Below are 14,136 nucleotides of genomic sequence, written 5' to 3'. Positions count from 1 at the left end.
GCTGGGGGGCAGCTAAATATGCCTGAGGGAAGGAAGCCGGAGCAAACCATGAAAGAGCAAAATACTATATACCGATGTGTCGGAGAAAACAGGCGGAATTAGAGGCCAGGAGACAGCAAGAGTCATAAAGGCTGGGATGGAGTTAAATAAAACATAACGGCGCTCGCCCCAGGTGATGGGGAAAGGGACTGTTTTTATTTCTTATTCAAAGTGAGTCAACAATGAAACATGAAACAATAAAAATAGAAGTAAGAAGCATGCATTTTTTATGTGGTAACTGTAGGTGTTGCATCGTAATATTGGGTTTGAAGAGCGTCAAATGGCTGACAGTGGAAGAAGCATAAAATGGGTGAACGTTGTCAAAGGGAAGACACATGACTCAAATTGCCTCCCTGAAGTTGCTTCCTTCCCCTGCATTTGTCAACACGTTGACAGGGCAGTTCTTATCCCATAGCGATTTTTCGTTGTGCCCCTTTCACAGAACATCTTTACAACCTTTCCTCTTGCCTCTGTGTGGACCTGCTTTGAAAGTGCGTGAACAACCCAACAATCACTGACACGTCACTGTTTAATGTTGAATACCACTGAGCAAAGGGTCACAGTGTGGCAGAGGAAGTGTGAATATAATGCTTTTGAAAACGATAGCGCTGAAGGAGAAATTGCCCTTTATCTCCCATTGACAAGCAGCTCTCTATCATCTGTCAGCCTTTGGAAAGATACTGAAATAAATTCTGCTGTGATTTTTGTCCTTCACCCCCCCAGGCTCCCATTAATTAGTCGAGCTCCCTGTGTAAGACACGGCAGAGTCTAAAACCGGCAAAGTACAGATTTGCAACCAGTTGACAGTAAAAAATAAAATGTGACGAAGGACTGAGAGAAAAGGGACTGCTTTCCAGGCCTGGAGAAACACTGATGCTGGATGATGGGATGAAGAAGCGTCAGGAAGGGTTGACCGGGTTGAGTGGGTGTCTGTCTACATGTCATTTAAATAAGGTGTCGGAACAGCCGGAGTCAGCCTCTCTCTGTCGTCCTCGGAGACTTGGAGAGGTGTCTGTTGGCCTGGAGGTGCCAGATACAGCCAGGATTTTTGCAGTCTGGACTGAGAAACCAACAATCTGGATAACCCAGCAAGACAATCATCCTGATTCTGACAGACATTTTGTTTCTGCCGATGAATCATTTATTTCCACTTAGTGGCACATCTTAAAAATCACTTCCTTTTGCCTCCCACTTTGTCTTTTCTCCTCTGCTTCTCTCTCGCCTCCCCTCCCCCTTCCTGTGGTTCAGAGCTCTTTTAATATCAACTGATGCATTAATAGAAGCAATAATTTGCTTATAATTTGCTTAATAATTAATAACCAAATCTGTTTCGGGGCAAACTCAGTTTGCAGTGTTTCTTGAACGGAACCATCTGCAATTTTGGTTTATCCACAAATAAAATATTCGAGATGACTTGCTTGAAGAAGAATCCCTGACCTGCACCACACTTACTGGCATCATATTTGAGAAGGAATCGAGAGAGTAACGGTGAATAGAGGAGAAAAATACAAACCAAGAGAAAGTTTGTATGCAAGAAAATGTGATTCTGGACATTATGCAGCAGAGACCTTCTACAGAGGGAATTATAATACATATTGTATTTAATCACTCCGCGTATTAGAAAACAAAATAGCCAAAACCCACTTTTGGCACATGTAAATCTGGATATTCAAAATTCTTCAGAACAGAGATAAGCATGAAAGTTTGGTGCTTGCAAGTCTGAACTTTGACAGAAACCTCGTGTTGATAAAAAAAGGATTTGTATTAAAAAGTTCCGTGTAGTTAATGGAAGCCACTATTAACCCGTGGAGGCTGGCTAGGAACAGACGATGGCCAGGCGAAGAAACAATGGTCAGAATGCAAATCTGAAAGGAAGTTAGAGGTGATACTCAAATGACTAACAGACAGGAAGGGGGCAGGCAAAAACCCACAAACGAAGAACAAACCAGTCATACACAGGTGAAACACATAACCACTCGGGGGCTGAGGGGAAGTAAAACCCTCAAAACATCGGGGGAAGATAAGACTTTCAAAATAAAACAGGAAGTGTGCAAGAAACATACAATACAGAGAGAGAACCAACAGCAAATCATCAAGGTCAGACCAAGAGCAGCGGAATTCATCAGCAACACTCAGCAACACAAACTGGAAAATACCTCAAAGACCTCACCTGCCCCTTTCTTCATGGAAGTGAAAGAGGAATCATGTTAATTAGAAGTTGGCACCAGCCAGGTTGTTATGTTTAGGTTTGCGGCCCCCTTAATTGCTTCACCTCTGACACGGGGCAGAGAGCCACTGCATTCCCACCTCAATGCGACATTTTTCTTTCCTATTCATCATGTCAGAGGTGAAGGAAATTCTGAAAGAACAGAAATCTGAGACTGGGAATGGGTATCGGGAAGTTGATAATAAGGCACAAATGGGAATAAACACAAAGGAGAGTTACAAGAAGGCTTTTTAAAAGGAGGCCAAAACGATGTAAAATATCAAATAAATTACTGGCTTAATTAAAGGCTCCATTATGGCAAAAATGACCCATTTCCTGGTATCAGAAAATTATTTGAAGACGCCAAATGTGTGGCAGTTTCCCCTCCATCTATTCCGATGGTTCCAGCACGACAGTGGGCTCCAGAAACTCTTCAGGGCTTCAATCGAGAGCCGCACCGCCAACAGTAACCACGGTGATAGTTTTGGACACAGTCACACAGTTCAGCACCACAGCAGATCGAGACACCTGCGAGCTTTACTGGGACAATAAAACCCAGCTGTAATCTCCAGTCGTCGCAGGATTGGAGTAGATTTTTCCTTGCATCAGTTGCCCTGTTTGGTGCCGCTTTGGCTGTGCTGTCACAACATGCCGTGTGGCTCATCTGTGTAATCTGGCCAACACAAAGAACTTTGTAAATGGAATCTCACTGACACAATCGCCAGACAACAACAACGCTTCCTCCCTTTTTTCCCCCCTTTTCTCTGACAGTTTTCCTTTCAGGCCTGTCCTTGGGGAGCTCCTTCAACCGGCGTCCTTTTCATCATCTCCGCAGGAATCGCGTCTAAATAGCCACAGAGTAATGACAGCCCTTCTCAAACTTTCTTTTGTGATTTGGTGAGCGATGCCAGACAGATGCTTTTCACATTGTGATGCGGTGGGGAGAAAAAGAGATTTTCTTTTTTTGCGGCGACAGCTTTGGCAGTAAATTGAAGAGGAGTCTTAAGGGGATAGAGTGTATGTGTGTCTGTCTCTGTGTGTGTTTGAGTGTGTGCTGGAATGGAGCCAGAACACTGCTTGAGTATCGGCAATCGAACAGAACCTGCTCGATCCGCAGTCATTTTTGTCTTCATAATGGCGTCATTACCTCTTACAACACTTGCATACGCTTTTCTAAGAGTCCAATCGGACACCAAACTCATAACGCGGATGTGATTTATCAACGCTCCCCCTCATCCCTTCCACAGTCCTTTCTGCCTCCGCGAGTCCGACGCGGGTGTCAGATTCCGAGATTCTTGTTAAAGTTTGTGCAGTTTTAATCGTCAATCACGCCGCGTTCATAAACACCCCATCGCAGTGATTGATGGCGGAAGAATAGCAGTAAAACTGACTGGGCGCTTTTTATTTTTAAATCCCGACTGGCCGCCTTCCAGCTGTGTGTCAAATAAAACTTTTATTTGCTAGGTGCTTTTTTCAGAGATGTGGCGTGTAAGCACAAAATAAAATAATATAAGCACACGTAAAACAACGATGGAAAAATCAATGAAAACGAGCAACATTAATTAGAAATGGAGTTCAGGACACATCAAATGGATTTGCAACAGGGAAACACAGATTAAAATTTTGCTAATAAGCTGCTCTTAAAAGCGCCCCTCACGCCAGATGGACTTTGTGTTATTGCCCTTTGCGTGGGTAGAAGTTCTGCTGAATCTGTAATGGCTGCCTGTGGCTTTCCTGTGGAATCCTTGCCAGAGAGAGCCCGGCACAGCACGATTGGCCATAACAGGCACAGCACTTGTCCAGGACACCCCAAATCCAAACAGACCTTATCAATCAAAACTCATATCGACTCAGCAGGAGCAGCAGGACAGAAATGTAATAACGGGATCAACAACAAAGAAGCAATTGCGCCAGCAGGAGAAGATTCCACACTTCACAATTGGTTTTCAGTTGGTAACATAGAATTCCAACAATGGCTATTCCTTTAGCTCTTCGTGGGACAAACCAGTGATGTCTTAGCCTGCATTTAATCAGTCCATGGTTTTCTGGTGCGCTTTCAAAGAGCACTTTGGTTCAATTTGGTACGCTAAGGATGCTGTTGTGCACTTTTCCGTCATTGTGCGCACTGAGACGAATGTAAAGCTACATGACAACATTTGGAAAGCGCGACACTGCCACCGATAAATGTAAAACACTATCAGGAATGTATCACACTTCTGCTGTTTTTCCCACTCTGGTGAGTTTTCCTCTTTGAAATATCTACATTAGAGTTTCACTTTTAATTTACGCAAGCTGGAACACTTTACCGCACCAAGATGTCAGGGCGGTATATTCAATACTTCATTCAATTTCTTCCCAGAGCAAATTTGAAACATGAAAACATTGGTGGGGACATTGGTGTTTCATATTGGATATTGAAGGAGAGAACGTGGCAGGAAGATAGAGTTCCCTGCCTCTTTACTGCTAGTAGACAGGTTGAATTTGTCATCTTCCCGATGGAAACAGGATGAGAACATGATCTCGCCTGATTAGCAGAAACACTCTTTTCCATCACTGCTGCGCGGTTAGTAAACACCGTATCAGTGTGGAATATAGACAGAGGTCAGCGGGGTTAAAGCGGTGGGACACATGAAGGCAGACGTGCGTGCTTTTAAAATAGTGGCTCCCATCATCGACGCTCAACTCCTCCCTCCTTTCCTCCACCACAGGAGCCCTCTGGGAGTTAAAGTGGGGCCCGTTTTGCTGGCTGATGGGCTGGAATTAAGATGATGTGTCGGTGGGGACAAAGTTTGATGCGTGATCTCTTTGTTCAGTCAGACTCCTTCGGTCGATATTTGACGTTGTCCCAGTTTGTCCCTACCTACGTTTGCGCTTGCAAGCATCCTCCGTCACCACATGAATTACACATTCTTGTTATTAGACATGTTTTAGTGCATAAAAGTAAATATTTTTAATACAATCAGACCTCTAATAAGTAGAATAAGTATGGTTTTTCCTTATCTTTACAAGTCAAATTGGAATATTAGTGGAAAATGCTGTCAAAGCTGCTCTTCCCAGCTCCTGCATGGTGTAATTTATCGCTCCCACACACACACGCACACACACACAGACACGCACAGACACACACATTTCTCTTCCTTTGCCAGTAACAGTGCTGACCTCAGGTGATGTGAGAGTCCAGCGTGAAATACTCTGTCCTCCCGTGTCACACATGTGGACACACACATACACACACACAAACAGCCACATACACACAGCGCTGAAGCCGTAATGTGATGTATCCATCAAACTTAGAAGCCCGACAAGCCTGATGTTAATTGCCCGAATGGTCGCGAGTGCACACACACACACACACACACACACACGCACACACACACACACAGAATCACATGCACTACATAAAACAACACTGAAACAGCATGCTGTACGACACTAAAGGTACTCTCCCCCAACAATACAGCTGGAAAATGTTCTTTTTAAAAAAAAAATTCTAGTCTCTGCACGGATTACAGCAGTAAAGAATAATCCATATGGCACCGCAGTGATGAGAGTCAACAGTTCATTATACACGTAGCAGATCTCTTAATCATCTTATAATTTCAACTCGGGGACAACCATCTTCCTGACTGGCTGGACTGGTTAGGCCGAGACCTTTTAATTAACCAGGGTATTTATATTACTTTCGATTTAGACCAATTAGATTACAAGGAACACTTATTCTTAAAAGGCAAGTGATCCAATGAGAGCATATACAGCGCTAGTCTTTATAATACTCACGAGTGCATTGAATATTCACTTAATGTCCCTTTATTTAACATATTACCCAGCTGAGCTCTCAGAGTTCCCCTTTTATATCCCTTTGGGTTATCTATTTCTTCGTTTAAATAGTCGGACTACCTTCACTATCGAATTCTTAAGCTTTTCCTATGTGACTTAAAAGGCACTAAACACGGAACATTTACCTGGAAAAGAAATTACACATGTTGACTGATGACACAGCAGTTTTCAGGTGGATAGAGAATAAAACTAAATACCTATTATAAATAGTCAATTTCAAACTCAGAATTACAGTCGAACACCAAGAAACAAATTGTCACTATTGCGCAAACAGCATTCCCCCCAAATGGATCTGTCAGCATTGCAGAAAAAAATGCTTTTGTTTTTTTTCTTTTAGCATGTTTCAGGTTTCTTAACCTGGACGTCAGAACAACAAATCCACAAAAGCCCCCTGAAAGGGGGGTAAACTGAAGTTTAGATTCATTTAAGGTTTGTTTCAATATGCCTGATTGTCTTTTCTCCTTCACCTAAATTTTACTTTTACTTCCGTCCCATTGTGGCGACAGTCTGTCAAACATCAATAAACACAGAGCTCAAACGCTGACAGCAGCCCTCCAGGACCTTTTTCTGTCCCTTTATCAAACGCAGCGGATGCACATTTCACCCGCGTTTGTGTGCGAGGAGCCCAAATATCCATCGGTCAGCAGTTTTACCTTGTTACCTCTGCTGGCTCTATCTGAGACATAAACAAGGAGAAATGGAACGTGACGGCGGAATAGAGCATCTCTAACTGGGGAGTCCCAAGTTGTTACATACTCAAGAACAGGAACTATGGAAACAAAGAAGGGACATTTTTAAAAACCCTGACTTGGACAGCACATTGTCTTTACTCATCAAGAGAGATAACTTACACATATTTACATACTGGGGTCAAACTGGTGACCTTACAGACTGGAGCAGCCACTCTATTACCGGACCTTTTTACTCTCACCTCTCCGAGGTCGTCTTGTAGAATATGACCCGCGAGCAGTGAGTTTTCCCAAGAAATGGAAGCACTGAATGAATTCTCATCACAATGTATCGCTTCAGCTAAACTGAAATAAAGGAAGAGGTCAAAAGGAAAGCACTCACAGCCATATTTATCAATAGACACCGTGTACCGGTGAAAAACGGGGCCATACGCTCTTAATGGTTTTTGGATTGAGGAGAAAAATTGAATCGAAAAAAAACAGCAATTGTACAAGGACCCAGTAGAGATCTATAGGTTTACATCCACCAAATATTACTGCTGGACCACAGAGGGCATCAGATGTAGTTTTTGAACTGGAATTCTTTTATATCTGGATTATTGTTGGTCTAAAAAAATCTGATGGTGGAGATATGCGTTGGGGACTATGGTTGATGTTAATGCTTATCGTTCTTGATGTTTAACATTGCAGTAGTTATTATTTCTTTTAATCTAACAGCACAAAAATCCTCAATGTCTCAAATACTTGTGAGTGTAGAGAAAATGATCTGCTGGAGGTTGGATAAAGAACAGATTATAGGAGAGAGGCTTCATTAAGGACATTCAAAGCTTTTCCACTTTCTTAACCTCTCAAAACATATAAAGTCAAAGGGCAACGACTATGTCCCACTGCCGAGTCAGTTATAACTCAAGAGCATGTCAGTGCCAAATCAGACAAACACCTCAATTGTTTTGGACTAATTCAGTGGCCCCGGTGCTTTAAAGCCTGGGCACAAATCCATTCTCAGGTTTTCAGTATGTGTGTGAATTCAGAGAGGATATTTTGGAAATCAACTGGTTATTTTTAGACACTGGGTACCTCACGATGACTGTATCTAGGATAACCTGCGGCTCAACCGAGTTTTTGGAAAAAATAAATGTAAAGAAAGCTCCAGCCTGCCCCAAACCATCAGTTACAGCACTTCTGAGGACATTTTGATAGGAACTTTGTGACCAACAAAGCAGATGATGGTCACTTATCAGTCGCAGGAGGACGGATTGAACCATCTGCCTTGATTTCCAATGAGATTTAGGGAATTGCAGCACGCCACCGACGGTGACGGCGGTACTCGAAAGAGCAGCAGTCATCCTTGATCTGGCTTGTATTTGGCTGCGGGGCATGAAGGACGGGGCTGGACATCATAGCAAAGGCACTCGGTGTCGTGGTGTTGCTCATAACACCTTCACAGATGATGAAGAAAGTGTCACAAGTAAAGAGAACATACACTGAACTCAGAGGAGGTGTGTTATTACTCAGGACGACCGGGATGTGTCTTAACACGTGCATCTATGTCTGTGTGTACGCGTGTCTACAGTTCAAACTCAAGAATCCTGTGTGAATCCCACAAAGAGTTACAGAAGACATTCTCTGTTCCATTGTGCATTAAATGATTTCTCGCCTAGATGAAACTTTAATGGCCCCCGCGGGGAAACAAGATCACTGCAGTGGCAAATGAGATAGAGCCAAAGACCTTTTTCTAAACAAGCGACAATACATTCCCCCATTTGGATGCAAGTAAATGTTGGGATTTTAGTGAAGGTGTCACAAAGGATGCGACTAAAAGCAAGACATCAGTGTTATCCAGGAACCTCTGAGACAAGAGTAAGATGCATTTCAAATGTATTTTTTTATTTAGCACAGTTTGAAAGCAACCTAATAACCAGGCCTGTGGCTCGGCGGTGAATGTCACTGACCTCTGACTGCAGCACCTTGTTTTTCACCAGCAAAGAACACTCTGCCAAATATTAATGCTGCTTGAGACCTGCTCAGCTCACCTAAAATCTACTTCCGTTAAAATGGGGCAGGCATACAACGGGAAGTGCAACCTCTGCCAACGAATACAGTAAAACCACCCTGCTGCGGTCAGGGTGGGCTGGAGGGTTTTGCTTGCTAATATGCTTGGTTCAGTGTCATATTCAGATATGATGACACCCGAACAAAAGCTACAGTTTTTACGATTGCATCTGTAGGGATTGTAGTTGTCTGTATGTAGATGATAAACTGGTGTGATATAACAGAACTAAACAGCAACAAAGGACACAGTCTTTGGGGTTGTGTGTGATTCTTCTTTGTGGCTGTTTGGAGTATCAGGCAGCCCATTTTCTGGTTTCTGTTTTGTGGGACCCCCGATAACTAAATTTTTTATGTCCTAACCGCTGTGGATGGGTTGTTCCCTCCATGCTGCGCCGTTGTTGCTCCAGTCTAATACTGGTGTCTTTTTGTTGAATAGTATTTTTGTGGGCCACCTAAAGCTGCGCAGTACTGACATGAATGCAAATTATTCATACACTTTCCTTTGATAACTTTGAACAAGTTCTCTGTCAGACAGCAACACAGCGCTGCAGGGCCCAACACACCCAGTTGAGAGAGATTCAAAGAAAGAACAGAGTGAAGAAAACAAACATAAAGTTTGTCACCATCATAACCTGGAAGCAGACACGTTCACTCCCAGTAGCACCCTGCGGTCATCGGACGTGAGACTGTGAGCAATATGCGAGCAGATAATAGATCAGACTATAGATCTTAGATACACTCATCAGTGTCGGCGTAAATGTCAGAATACTTGATAATGGCCCGGATACTCTTTCATTGCATTAAAAACTCAACTTCAAACTATTGATGAAGGGTAAACAATGGGTGAAGGCACGTCCACCCCTGGATGAATTGTCAGTTCATTGAGGGCCCTATATCAGCATTTGTGGGCTCGGTACCAGGCTTTTTTTTTTTTCCTGGCAAGAGTACCATTTATACATGTTGTTGCAACAACATGCGCACAGACCGACCATTAAGGTGTGAACAGAATCAAAAATGCAGCACTGCTGATCCAGGTAAATGTTGGTGGATGGCGTAGAATTCACCTTTGTTGTAGATCTACTCACGGAGATCTACTCAGAAAAGCCGTTGAGCGAAACACACTGTACATGGTAACGGATGCAGCAACTGACGCTGTGTAGCCCATTTTTAAAGTGTCATTTTGACAGCCACCCATGGTGCTCCATGGTGCCTATACCATGTACATGTGTTTTTCCCAGGCAAGATACTCAGGTACCACAGAGACACACAGCCACTGTGTTGATGGGCCTTGTTAGAACGGGCAAGCAGCGGAATGGTAAAGATTGTAGTGAGCCCCATTCAGCAGTTTTCCCGCCACCTGCTAGTGGAGCAACGGCTGAGGTAAACATACATCCTCGTAGGGATCAAAGAGAACCGGAGCACACTGCCTGCATTTTTAATGTGATTATCAATGGAAGAGGAGGCTGAGGCTACCACAAACACTGGCTTCTGAAGCCACTTTGCAAAATAAGAAATGATGATACAAAATACATTTCTTATCAGAATCCAATCCTCTCAGGACAAATCTGGCTATGGAGAAATATTCTGATGTTTCCACATAATCCCGTTCTAGCCTCAGTATCTTAAAGTCTTAAGGTAACACAGTGTTCCCTTGACTGGAGTTTTCCTCGGATAATTATTGCTTAATTAACATGAATGACCAAAGCCTAACAAATGCTGGGAAAACAATGGGAGATATGTTTTTGGTAAGACGCTGCTGTGAACATTTTTATTTCTGCTTGATGATGTGTGTTTCCCGTCTGTTCCCTCATATGTTGCGAAATATGCTGTGCATTTCTCATGTCTTTGCTGAGTTTAGTTTTTTTCTATTGTGAATCATTTGCCTCTTTCTCTTCCTTTTATGTTTTATAATGTCATCATCAGGAGAAATTATGACTGTGTGTGGGAAGGTTGCCATACTGCTTGAAAACTCCAGGGATCAAAACAGATCGGTTTGATTTTTGTCTGCCTGCTTTTCCTCCTCTGAGAAGGAGAGGAGGCAAGATGAGGGGTTTTCAAGTGTGACGCCCTCTTGTGGAAAAGGGGAAGAGTGGCCTAAGATGCCAAACATTTAATACATAATATGGGGGTCGGGGGGCAATTTTATGTATTTTTTTTGTGGTGGTGGGGAAGGTGAATTGGGACATAAATAGGGGACAGATGAAAAATGTTATAAATTAACATTTAAGGGAATAGAGTCAGAAAAAAAACGGTAGGTGGTCGATGCTGACTTGATAACGCAGGATAATGTGAGATGAACTGATGAGGAAGGAGGGAAAACCTCTCCTGGTGTTATTACAAAGCATTTGACTTCAGATGACTCTGCAGGCAATTTCCTGTCCTCTATGTTAAACACACACACGTACGCACGCACGCATACTGCTCGCATTGTGAGGCAGTGATTTTATTACTTTCTTTAATAAAGAGATGATGACTTGAGCGGCCTCTACTGATACTACAAATGTTTCCGTCCATGTCTGTAGCTGCTGCAGAGAGATGAGGGAGTCACTGCATGTCACAGAAAATTGTAAAGCACCTTTGTGCAGTTAAGGATTTTACATGGGCAAAAAGAGCACTGGCCATGCATCATCCAGTTGTGATGAAGTGGGATTAAAATATCTGTCACAAAAAAGCACTTGGATATCTGCTTGCATTGCCTGACAATGTGTTCTTTGTCTCCCATTCAGACCAGCTTCATCTTGTTTAACTTCTACTGTTGCTCCCTGTTAAAAAGAACTTTGGGGTGGTAAAAAATGAATGCAGTTGGAACTACCTACCTGTATATTTCCCTGAAAACTACTTTCCTCATAGGTGCGCCCCTTCTGGGTGCAGTCAGAAGACGCTGCAATCACATCCTCATTGTCTTGTCCAAGTCCAACAGGTCCCTATTTGCAAAATCAAATCATGCTCCAAATGATGACTCATGATGACTTTGGTGTAGCACGAACTTTCGAGGCGAGAGAATGCAGCCCTGCGGTGGTCCAGCAGCATTGATGATAACATATGGACACGTCTGCTCGGCCACAGCGTGTCAGTCAATCAATGCTGTGGCTACTTTGAAGCCTTTGTGCTGACGTGAAGTCAGAACTAGTGAGAGTCAGAGGGTAAATCAATCAAGGCAACCTCACGAAACATGTGAAAGACTCAAATGCCATTGGCTGCATGTTGCCTCGTCATCGCCTCCACCTGACCCGCATGTGGTACGATATAACGATTGATGTTCTCGTCCCGGTCACTGATTTGAGGGGGATTGAAGAGTATTAGGAGGGATCCTCTGAAGTAGACTACAAGTGTCAAGGACAAAAGGACAAAAAAGTGTGCAGCACCGAGTGGCTTACTTCAAGAAGAGATCTTGTTGGGGAGAAAGTGATCAGTTTTCTTCCCGTGTTGTTGCCATCAGAGGAATGAGACGGAAGCTTCAGTTTACTTGCTGCTAGGGCAACCACACATCTGCAGTGTGGGCCCTGGTGAGGTTTATTCTTATACTAGCACACGAACATGTAAGATTACAATAAGCGTAAGTGTAAGCGTCATATGATAAAGTGTAAGCGTCACATGATAAAACAAAGCATGATATATACAAAAGGAACATATAAGAAAAAGGGGGATGGAGTGTCACAGGATGTTCAGGTTGTCCCCTGCTATCCTGAGGTGATAGAACATCAGCTAAAGTAGGGCAGGGTTCTGGTCAGGAGTGATAATAGGTAGTTACAGCATTGTTATATGAACAGTTTGAACCTAACAGATCTTTAAAAAAAAAACAAAACATAAATCTTTATTTAAAAAGTCTGAAAATCTAGTGGCTTTTAAGAATGACCAGATAGGATCTTCAATTAAAATAAATTACAATCTTCCTGAACTGCAGTGCTCTGATGCATTTCACATCTACATACTTTGAATACCCAGCACTGGGTATTACCCAATGCTCTGGATTCTTAAATGAAATCTTATCTTACTTGATTTCTGTACCTTGACATGTACATAACTTCTCTGGTTGATGATGCGTTGGTGTGTTAATAATCAAACTGTAACGACAACCTAACTTTGATGTTGGGCATGTGGATAAAAATCACCCAGAACACCGATTGTCTTGTACAGCACCATCCTTTGAAGATGCGTCCTGGAGGGCATAAGAGTTGCCATGACAACATCAACCTTCAGGGTAGGTATGCAGTGAAACAAGACAAATGAGTTCTATTAAGAGATGCTGTATATGTATAATCCAGAATCTTCCTGGAGAGCACTATGACTACAATGGCTCAGCCAAGGACTCAGGGGTCACTGGAGCGTCTTTGAGAGGGTCAGCAGGATTCTAGACCCTCTAAGTTCCAATTAGAAGTGTGGATCTTGCTCGAGCCTGTTATAGAGTGACAGTGAGTGTGGCGAGTGGTTCGGATGACCTGTCCTTCATATCCTCTGGGTATCCCCCCACACTGTTTCCTCTCACCCTTTAGCCTAAATGCCCACCCATGCCCACCTAATGAACAAAAACACCTGGCATAGATGGCCATTGTAACACGTCGGGGAACCATCACAAGACAGGAAATTCACAGCAAAATGAAGGGTGACTGTTGCACGTAGTGGATATACCACTCATCATCTTAAGATCCAGTACAGGGGTTTTATTGCTAATGAGTATGAGTTTATTCTGCAACAAGACCTGATGGTACTGTACGAAGGAAAGTGGGTATAAGTACCTGAGGGGAGAGGAGCCAGTGAGGCTGAGATAAAGGGCATGAGGGTAATAAGGCCATGGGAGTCAACACAGACCTGGACAGGAAAGACAACCAAGGTACTCAACCTGTCCCAGAATTCAGCTCACTCTATATGTTTTACTTTCATTGTAAACACGGATGAATGTGAATGGAACAACGCTGAGCTGAACTCTTTAAAGGCATTCTAGCTTTTGTTGATTCTAATGTATGACTTTGGTGCAGCTCACCGTGGCCTCTCGAAAAAATATGTCGCCTTTCAAATCAATGTTTAACATGTAGCCCATTTTAAAGGTGACATGTAGATTTTCTACAGTTGATTGTACAGCTTAGAAAGTTCACCAGTGGAAGTGGAAACATTCCAGTGATCTTCTCAATGTTGTAAGTGAAATGAAAACTTTTTGTCTGTGACTTTGTATTAGATTCATGACAGTTCTTTATTCATGTTGTCAGAGGTTGGTCATATTTTATGTATTTCTGGTTTATATTGAGAGGCCTCGTTTGAAGTTTTAGCTGACTGCTACAAGCTTATGAGCGAGCTCGGCTGTGCAGCACACCCGTC

General features: G+C 43.0%; 1 protein-coding gene across 2 annotated transcripts in view; it reads left to right on the top strand.

The window, feature by feature from the left end:
* LOC130527826 (zeta-sarcoglycan) overlaps positions 1-14,136 on the top strand; it is a 175,566-nt gene that overhangs the window by 97,490 nt on the left and 63,940 nt on the right. The gene's annotated exons all lie outside the window — the stretch shown is intronic.

This window comes from Takifugu flavidus, chromosome 6, assembly GCF_003711565.1.
Source record: "Takifugu flavidus isolate HTHZ2018 chromosome 6, ASM371156v2, whole genome shotgun sequence".
NCBI classification, from domain to species: domain Eukaryota; kingdom Metazoa; phylum Chordata; class Actinopteri; order Tetraodontiformes; family Tetraodontidae; genus Takifugu; species Takifugu flavidus.
This window is presented reverse-complemented; position numbering and strand designations above follow the sequence as displayed.